This window comes from Vespa mandarinia, chromosome 25 (genome assembly GCF_050613455.1).
Source record: "Vespa mandarinia isolate Hongniang chromosome 25, ASM5061345v1, whole genome shotgun sequence".
NCBI classification, from domain to species: Eukaryota; Metazoa; Arthropoda; class Insecta; order Hymenoptera; family Vespidae; genus Vespa; species Vespa mandarinia.
This window is the reverse complement of record NC_140834.1, coordinates 240,747-250,000: the sequence shown is the minus strand read 5'-3', so window position 1 is coordinate 250,000 and position 9,254 is coordinate 240,747. Positions and strand designations below refer to the sequence as shown.

At 43.5% G+C, this 9,254-nt stretch overlaps 1 long non-coding RNA gene across 1 annotated transcript in view; it reads right to left on the bottom strand.

The window, feature by feature from the left end:
* The window catches only part of LOC118446728 (uncharacterized), a 33,993-nt gene extending 25,938 nt beyond the window's left edge, over nt 1–8,055 (bottom strand). The window contains exon 1 of the long non-coding RNA XR_004839669.2: nt 7,958–8,055. This is a non-coding gene — a long non-coding RNA (uncharacterized LOC118446728). The remainder of the gene's footprint in view (nt 1–7,957) is intronic.
* Nucleotides 8,056–9,254: the final 1,199 nt, after the last annotated feature.

The window sequence follows — 9,254 nt, the reverse complement described above, 5'->3', positions numbered from 1 at the left end:
TCCTCCTCCACGTTTCTACTCCTTCTCCTCTCTTCTTCTCGTGCTTCCTTCCCCGTAAGTATAATTCTCGACGCCCTGTTTGTATGCACATGTAAATGCAGGGGTATTGTGTTTGCCGATGCCACGGTGGCTCTCTCTCTCTCTCTCTTTCTCTCTTAACCCCTTTCGTGCCTCTCTACCTCTTTCTATTCCTCCATTCGAAGACAACTCGAATCGGCAACTCGCCGAGGAGTGGTTACCGTCTTACGGCATTACTACTCCCTTACAAGCAGTCTCTCGTCCTCGCGAATTAACGTCGTTATATCGGTTGGAATAGAGATTTCCATCGTGTCGGACCAGGGAAAGGAAATCGAAGAGAAAATTTCAAGAGAGAGAACGAGAGAGAGAGAGAGAGAGAGAGAAACTTCTCGAAATTTTGCCGAGCACCGAAGGTGATCGCGTTTCCCTCGAGGCGTAAACCATTACGATCACGAAAGCGATTCCTCTCATGGAATGAGTTTTCGAATGTGCTACGTTTACCGTAGCACACTATTACTACTACTATTACTACTACGTAAGACATATGTTAAGTATGTAACTATATGACGATGTCTCTTTAAAGTAAAACTCGTTCGATTCTCTTTTATCGATTGACGTATCGAAATGGATTAGCATTTACGTAAAAGATTATGCATTACCTTAGGAAAGTTTTACCGAACGATCGATTGTAAATCACACTCATATCTTTCTAGCGGGAGGAGTTACGACGATAAGAATATATATATATATATATATATATATATATTATCGTCAGTTCGCCGGTTTTCTACGAGGAAGATAAGTGAATCGATGGAAACAACAACAGAAAAACAAAGTAAAACAAAATAATAAATAAAATAAGAAAAAAAAGAAGAGACACCCAAGACGTAAGAGGGGAAAAGAAGAAAAATCGTATCGCTGAGATAAAGATTGAAACGTGCGGAGAGGATATATACCTACTTGAAGGAGGAGGCAAGTATTTGGTAGCGCGTGTAAATATCAAGATGGATCGAATTCTTCGTAACGACATTGCCGTGCCGGCACGAAGGAGTATTTCTCTCTTTCTCTCTCTCAATCTTTCTCTTCTCTTGCTCCTCGCGAAGCAAAGTTAACGCCGGTCGGCGAACGATCTCGTCGGGGGCCCCCGACGCAGGAAGAATGCCGTGCGTTAAAATGCCTACGCGCTCGTGTGCTTCGAATCGTGTGTGCCAGGGCCCTTTCTCTCTTTCTCTCTCTGTCTCTCTCTCTCTCTCTCTCTCTCTCTCTCTCTCTCTGTCTTGCTCTTCTCTGAACGCTCGTGTGCCTCGGGCCCTCCTCGGGCATCACCTGTCTTCCCTCCCTTTCCTCCCGCATCCCCTAGCCCTCACCTATCCTTCCCAAATTCTTCCTCCTCTACACCCCTTTCACCCGTCGAGAGTCTTTCTCAAAAAAGACAGTCAAGTAGCCGTTGTACCAGCCATGGTCTCTCTCTTCTCTTCTAGCGGATCGTACAACTCCGATTGACGATTCGACTTTCATCCTCGACGAATTCTCTCTCTCTCTCTCTCTCTTTCTTTGACATTTTATGTCCGTTCAAACGTCGAAACAGATCGTTAACCGTGCCAAGAGATATCGAAACTTACGAGAGTAAAAGATTTTTACGAAGAAATATTTATAAACGAGCGGTTACGCGTTGCTCGATATTCAATGATCTAAGTAAATTACTTAGGTAAGTATATTTTAGTAACCGGTATATATCTATCCTTAAGCATCTATTCGTTTAATGGATTTACCAAAACGACGACGTTCGGTAGATACGCGAAAAGGAAAATTAACCGTTGCGGATTGATTTCGATTGGAGGAATACGCGCGGGTGGCCCTTCGAGCGTTCTACCGTTAAATCTCTTCGCGCACGCCGTCATCATCGTTTTTCCTCGGTAAGATTCACTCGAGGCGGCCTCGCGGAAACGCTCGGCGATTTTGAGTTCGCGGAAAAGGCGTGTTCTCCTCGCGTGAGGACGGCAAATGGCAACCCGACGAAATTGCAACGTTAAACTTGCCTCTACTCTTTATCCCTCTCTCTCTCTCGATCATTTTCTCGCTCTTCGTCTCCATTGGCCCTTTGCATGCTCTTGACAATTGTCGGCAGACGCAACTCAGACGCAGCCAGTCGAGTGAAAGAGAGAAAGAGAGATATATACATACATATATATATATATCTATATACGTATCTCTTGGAATTTCTTTGAAATTTCTATGATTTCGTGTTTAAACGTGCTAAAAGGGAGAGAAAGGGATGGATAAATGGATTCTCTATTTCGTCGTCTCAAACTATCGCGTGCCTACCGTGTTGTACGTAAAAGGTCGGACGACCGCGGGACGGGAGCGGACGCGTGCTTGCGTTTACGGGCGGTTGCGGTTTCGTGGTTTCTGTGGGCAGCTCGATCGTTTCCACGGCTCGTTCTTAAGAAAGACAGAGAGAGAGAGAGAGAGAGAGAGAGAGAGAGAGAGAGAGAGAGGGAGAAAGAAACGATCCAAAACGCTTATTGCTTTATGCGAAAGGATGCGTGTACGTTCGGCGACGCGTACGAGCATGATTAGCGGTTCATCGTTGTCGCCGTGAAAAGAGAAGCCACGGAAATCATTTCGCACGGGGAACGATATTTGCGGTTTGCCAAACTCTTTGCTAGCTTCTCCTGCTTTTTTATGTGTCTTACTCACGTTTAAAGGGGCGGGTGGAGGGGAAGTGAGAGAGAGAGAGAGAGAGAGAGAGAGAGAGAGAGAGAGAGAGAGAGCATCGACGCGTTCGCGTTTTCGAGAGCGTGCTCGTCGTTGTCAAAAGAGAGCTCACTTAATTTGTTTCCTTCGACTATGCACGCGATCCTAATATCCTTCCACTTTCCGCATCTCCTTCTGAAACTGAAGTTAGTTCACTTAAAAAGGTAAACGTGGCCCACAGGGCACTCTTTCCCTTCGTCTCCCTGTCTAGCCGAAACTAGTTGATTGGCTATCCGCAAATTCCTAAATGTCTTTTCTTTCTTTCTTTTTTTTTTTTTGTCTTTTTTTTTTCGTTTCTCTCCTCGAGGCAATATGACTTACAAAAAGCCAAAAGAAGGAAGAAAAAAGAAGAATAAGGATTTTATTTCCTTTTCTTGTTTTTTTCTTTTTTTCTTTTCCATTTTATTTATATGAAAGAGGAAAGACACTGGGAAAACTTTAGGAGGACGTATTTCGAGAAGAGTATCGCGAAAGAGGTAAAAGAGAAGAAGCAAAGAGACTCCCCATCGCGAACAGTGGCGCGAGTTATCCCTCTAGGACGTAATTCACGTCCGATCGTTCGCATTGTCCTCCGCGAGAGGACTCCTTCCTCTTCTTTCGGAGGAGAACTAAGGAGCCTGCCCAGCGAGAGAGGAGTCTCCTATCTCTCTCTCTCTCTCTCTTTCTCTTCCTCTCTTTCTCGGCGAACCTTTGAGCTCCCGCATTCTGCGTAGCGTCACTTTATAATATTTACAGCCCTCCACCAAATTCCTTCCGCCGCCGTTTTATCTTGGCTGGCCCGTTGAGGGGCCGGCTTTTGCTCTCTCTCTCTCCCTCTCCCTCTCTCTCTCTCTCTCTCCTTTTCTTCTGGCAGAGTTAGAGGGCTCGAGAGTGGAGCAAAAAATAAAGGGAAAAAGAAGGGAAAAGGGCAAGAAAAGGAAAAGGAAGGAGAAGAGAGAAGACTATAGAAGAGGGCCAGTCCGATGGTGTGCACGCGTGTCTTCTATTTGTTAGGAAGATGCCCTCCTCTGGCATCCTTTGCCTCCTAGCCGCGATCCTCTCCTCTCTTATAAGTCCTCGATGGGGGCCCCCCAATCGGACACATGAAAGGCAAAAAACCGAAAGTTGTCGTTGATCTAGTGCTCGGTCGGCCATTTAACTAGGGCCCGATACCTTCGGATAAGGGCTCCCGCAAGCCCATCGACGTTTTCGACTCGACGAAACCGCCGTCATCTATTATATCCAGTGTGTAGCAGAGTCCAAGACCACTAAAACCCGTTCTCTTTATTCCTTCTCCGCCTTTCCACGATTCCTACATTTTTTTCGTTAGACTTTCTTTCTCCTCGCACATCTTTTTCTCTTTATCTCATCCCCGTGGGGTGTGGGTAGCAACGAAAGTGGTGAGCCTCCCTCTCTCTCTCTTTCTCTCTCTCTTTGTGCTCCAAAAAAGAATCGAATTCTTTCGGCTATGAGAGAACGAACGATCGACATAGAGAGAGAGTGAGAGAGAGAGAGAGAGAGAGAGAGAGGCGGAGAGAAAAAGAAAAAGAAAAAGTAATCTTTTTCGCAAAATCTTTCTTTTAGTGGAAAAACGTGCGTGTACAGTAGTAGATGCGCCTACATCGTCGTATTCTCCGGTGAAGTCTTTGAAATGGGTTGGCAGTCAGCCGAGATTCAAAAGGCTCGTGTTGCAACGTTCTTCCGTCCAAGGTTTTTCGCGGTCCGCAAAGAGCAGTGTGTTCTCGACGACAACGGCATATAGGAGGCGTCCCGTAGGCGTCGAGCGTTATAAACGCATTCCACCTTAGAGGTTACACGTTGTGAAATCATTTAGCGAGAAACTCATGCCGCGTCTCGTTAGCCGCGATTTTATCGTCCTTGCGTCAAGTTCACTAGCGAATAAGTAATAACTCGTCGTTGACCAAGATGCATCTATCACCGTTTTATTTCATACAAATTGAGGAAATCGTGGACACTTTCCGGAAAACTTTACCAAAACTAAAGAGCAAAAGACGATTCTCGAGAAGAATGAAACGTCGTACACGTGCACCAAGGCTGATTCTATACTTGGAATGTCAGTCAAATGAAAGAAAGACAGAGAGAGAGAGAGAGAGAGAGAGAGAGAAAAGTGATGTCTCGCAAATATTTTTGCAAGACAGCGACGAAGAAGACTAAAAGACTCAGACGAGGAGGCACGTCGGGCCGAACGAGGTCGACCGTACGAGAGCTCCGGGGGAAAGTTCAATTTATGGCTCGGTTTAGGAAGAACGACCTGTTTCTAAATTCAAGCGAGTCGCGATAATCGCTATTAACATGGACGAAAGGTCGCTTGAGCGCTGGCGAGAATTTTAGGCCTACTTGCATCGGTGGTATCGTTCTCCTTTATTCTCTTGGAAATCTTTTACAATTTTTCTCTCCCTCTTTCTTTCTATTTGTCTCTACATTGTCTTTTCTTCTTCTTCCTTCTTCTTCTTTTCTTTTTCTTTATTTGCCTTTCAGTTAAAAGAAAGAGACTTTTCGCGACACCTCGTATAAACAGCAGTACGCCGGATTCGAGCCGATTCCTGTCCCACTAAGCCATTTTCTTTTCCACTTTCGAGAGCGATCGCGAGCAGCGTACAATCTATACGTTACGGTGTCGTTTCTATTCGCTCGTTTAACAGGCTCCGTGGAAACGTCTAAGGAGCAACGTCGAAGCCAACCAAACGACTTCTACTTATTGCGTAATTTTCTTGCGACGAAGGCGAGCAAGATCGCCAGCTAGACCATTTATATATATATATATATATATATATATATATATATATATATTTATATATATATATATATAAATATATATATATATGTTTTGTACATGCGTCCAACGTAAAGCGTACGCACGCAGTTACGTACGCAACTATTTTTTTTTCTCTTCGCTTGCGAGTCTACATTTTTTTTTCTCTTTTTTTTTTTTTTTTCTTTTTTTTTCTTCCTTTTGCAAGCTTTCACGAGAATATCACGGATTTCGCTGATGTATGGAATTTTCCTACGATTCCTCCTACAATTTCCCCTCCATCTTCTTCTCCTTTACTTCTTCCTCTTATACTTCAGTCTCGTCGAAGAGAGAAAAAGAGACTCCTATGTTTGCGACTACGCCGAAAGCGGCGTTATTTGCGGCTTATTTACGGACACGCTCGACCCGGCAAACACGTTCGACCGCGAGAACGAGGAATAGTTGTCTGACATTTAGAGAAACGCCAGGGCCGAGATATGATCTCTCTCTCTCTCTCTCTCTCTCATTCGTTTTCCTTCTTTCTCAACGAAGCTGCCAAGTCGACAGGATGAATTCTTAGGAGTCTCTTCTTCTTCTTCATCATCATCTTCATCTTCTTCTCGAGAACGTACGCGTTGAACTCGCTGAAATGCATCGGACGAAGAAGCAGCAACAACGTTTCATGTTAAAAGCGCTCGTATATGTATGCAGGCATGCTCTCTCTTTCTCTCTCGCGTGCGTTCTCTCGTCGTAAAACTTACTACCGATAGACAAGGTTAAGTCTAAGGCTACGACATGCGCATACGAGCGCGAGCACTAACATGCTGCAATTTATATTACCTCCATCGTTTTTCCCGACTTTCTGGCGTATCATTCTAACAACGCCGAACCAACCGGCGTAAATTATCGCACGAGGTGAACGAGAGTAGGCAGCGGCTACTCGGTTGCCGATCGAGATAACGGGATTACTCGACAATCCTTTCCTTCTTACTACTCGAAAGGCCACGCCAAAGTGGTCCTCAAGGACGAATCATCTATTCGCGCTCATTCAACGGGGGTTGAAGAAAGCGCATTACAACACCCTCGACGCTTTACATTTTATCTCTTCTTTCTTTCCCTTTATCTCTCTCTCTCTCTCTCTCTCTCTCTGTTTAACGTTCAACTCGCATTATCGTCATAGATTAAAACAAACGATCATTAAAATTCGTGTTCGACCTTTTCGATCGTCCGATCGAAATCGCAAGCCTTTTAACAACTTGGGAGCGGCTCTGTAACTGAGAAAACTGGTCTCCGGAGATAGAGTTCATCCTTAACGAGATACATCGTTCAGTTTCATATTCGGATGCTACCGAAACTCAAAATCGAATTACGTGTATATACATATGTGTGTATATATATATATATATACATATGTATGTATATATACACGTGTATCTTTAGAACGGTTCGCTTAGCGAAACTGGAGAAACAGTTAGCGGACCTTTAAACGCGATCGCCTCGTTAACGCTCGCCTCATATTATCTCCGATGGCCATCGACGATCGTTTTAATTATAGCGTGATCGAACGTTCCTTTAACGGAGACCGTATCTAGCGAGATACTTTCAAAATTCCTAGAGACATGCCTACAGAAAGAAAGAGAGAAAGAGAACAAATTCTATTATGTGTATATATATATATATATAGAGAGAGAGAGAGAGAGAGAGAGCTAGTTGGCGTGATGTCAGCTCGCATTAATAAAACAAACATAATGTTAGCGTTAATATTCGATTCTTTTCCTTACCTGTACATATATATATATATATGTATATATACATATGTATGTATGTATGTATATATACATTTATGAAATAATTTAAAGACTTGTCTCATGTTTTATATATCGTTTGCAATACTCTACGATCTTTTTGAAAGAGAGAAAAAGAGAAAGAAAACGGTGGCCGTTCGAATACGATTTTCCCCAGGTGTTGTAGATATCTAAGTCGATCTGGTTCTATCGATGATGTAACGACGACAGCTACAAAATGTCGTCGGCCTTCCCGGCATTCGTTCCCTCTAATCTCTCGTGGAATCCGAGGATCGAGTCTCTCTCCTCCTTTCCCTTCGGACCCTCTTAGTCCCTCTTCGTCCTCTCTCTGCGATCCACGTTTCCTCCTTGTTTCGTAAACTCTCTCTCTCTCTCTCTCTCTCTCTCTGTCTTTCTTTTTTTTTCTTTACCATCGGCCCAGCGAAATTTTACAATTCTTCGATGTTTCGTAAATGAAAGGAATGCTAATGTAACGGTAGTGTCGCGCGATAAGATTAAACTGATCGAAACGGATGCTAGACTTCTTAATGGGTTCGAGAGCTCGAACGAACGAACGAACGAATGAACGTGGGCTACGAGCTGCGTTAAGATGACGTCGTTTCTTTCTCTTATTTCTTTTCTTTTATTTAGCTTTGTTTCAACTTACGAGAGAACGAAGGAGCTCCCTCGTAGACATTGTGTGTGTTCCGTACGGCTTCTCAAAACGTTCTAACGTAGTATATCATTGACGAGCGGCTTCAATACCGTGACTGAATCATTCCCTGCAAAACAAACACACCTTTCGTTCGACCTTTCTCCTCGAACGTTGATGAAAAGAAATCAAGGAGAAAGAAAAGAAAAACAATGAATGAATACGCGTCAAATTCTCAAATCTTAAAGCGACCTTGATCCTGGCTTGATCGTTCAATGAAAAATACGAGAGCGTATTTGGACGATTTGAAGGAGAGGGGGGAGGGGAGGGGAAAGAGATGAAAAATAAAGAAATAAATATATAAGAGTACGCGGAGATGAGTCAGGATTACGAAGGACAATTCTTGGTAATTCGTCGATGACGTTTTCTAGGTAGCACGAGCCTTCTTCTTCTTCTTCTTCTTCTTCTTCCTTCTACTCCTCCGATGAGTAGTAGAGGGCCCTGAACGTCGCGTGCTCGTCGTTTAAAGGTATTCTCGCGTGCATATCTACTTTCCTACTTAACTCGCTACACACGACGATGAATCTCTCCTCTTCTCTCGACGAGAGAGAAAGAGAGAGATACTCCTGAGCGTGGACGAGACCGGCGATTAGGCGCGCTTAAACGGGTACAATGTCATTGGTCGAGCCGCGGACTGCTTGCCTGTCGATGGATCGGCGTTTGTAACTCTGTTATTACGATAATTCTCCCTCCAGCTGACTGACTTTCTTTCGTGTAAACTCGCTTAACGTGACTGTTATCCGTCATGGAATTACGTATCCCTTATATGTATTTATCTTCTCAACTCGAAACTATGAAATCCGTCTCTATCGTGCTTATTTACCTTCGAAATAAACAAACCATTTCTTGGACGATCATGTACGTCGTTGTTCTGTTTAATACACGTGCGACAAAAGTCAAGGACAAGGATAATTGAAAAGAAAAGTGAACGAGCAAGAAGAGAAAAATACGTATGAATTGTAAAATTTGTTTTTCTTTTCTTAATCTTTTTTTTTTATTTTCACTACGTCGTACGATATTACACGTTCGGTTTTTAGATCTATCTTTTTATCTTCTATTTTTATTTTTCTTCCTCTTTTAAGAGGAAAGCCATCTATCAATGATTATCATGGCATCGAGTTTACGCGTTATTGCACTTCGTGTCTGCTTTAAGACTTTTATCATAAGAATATACTTAATGGATACGAGAGAGAGAGAGAGAGAGAGAGAGAGAGAGAGAGAGAGACGCCCAGAAGTCACGCCTTAATAGACG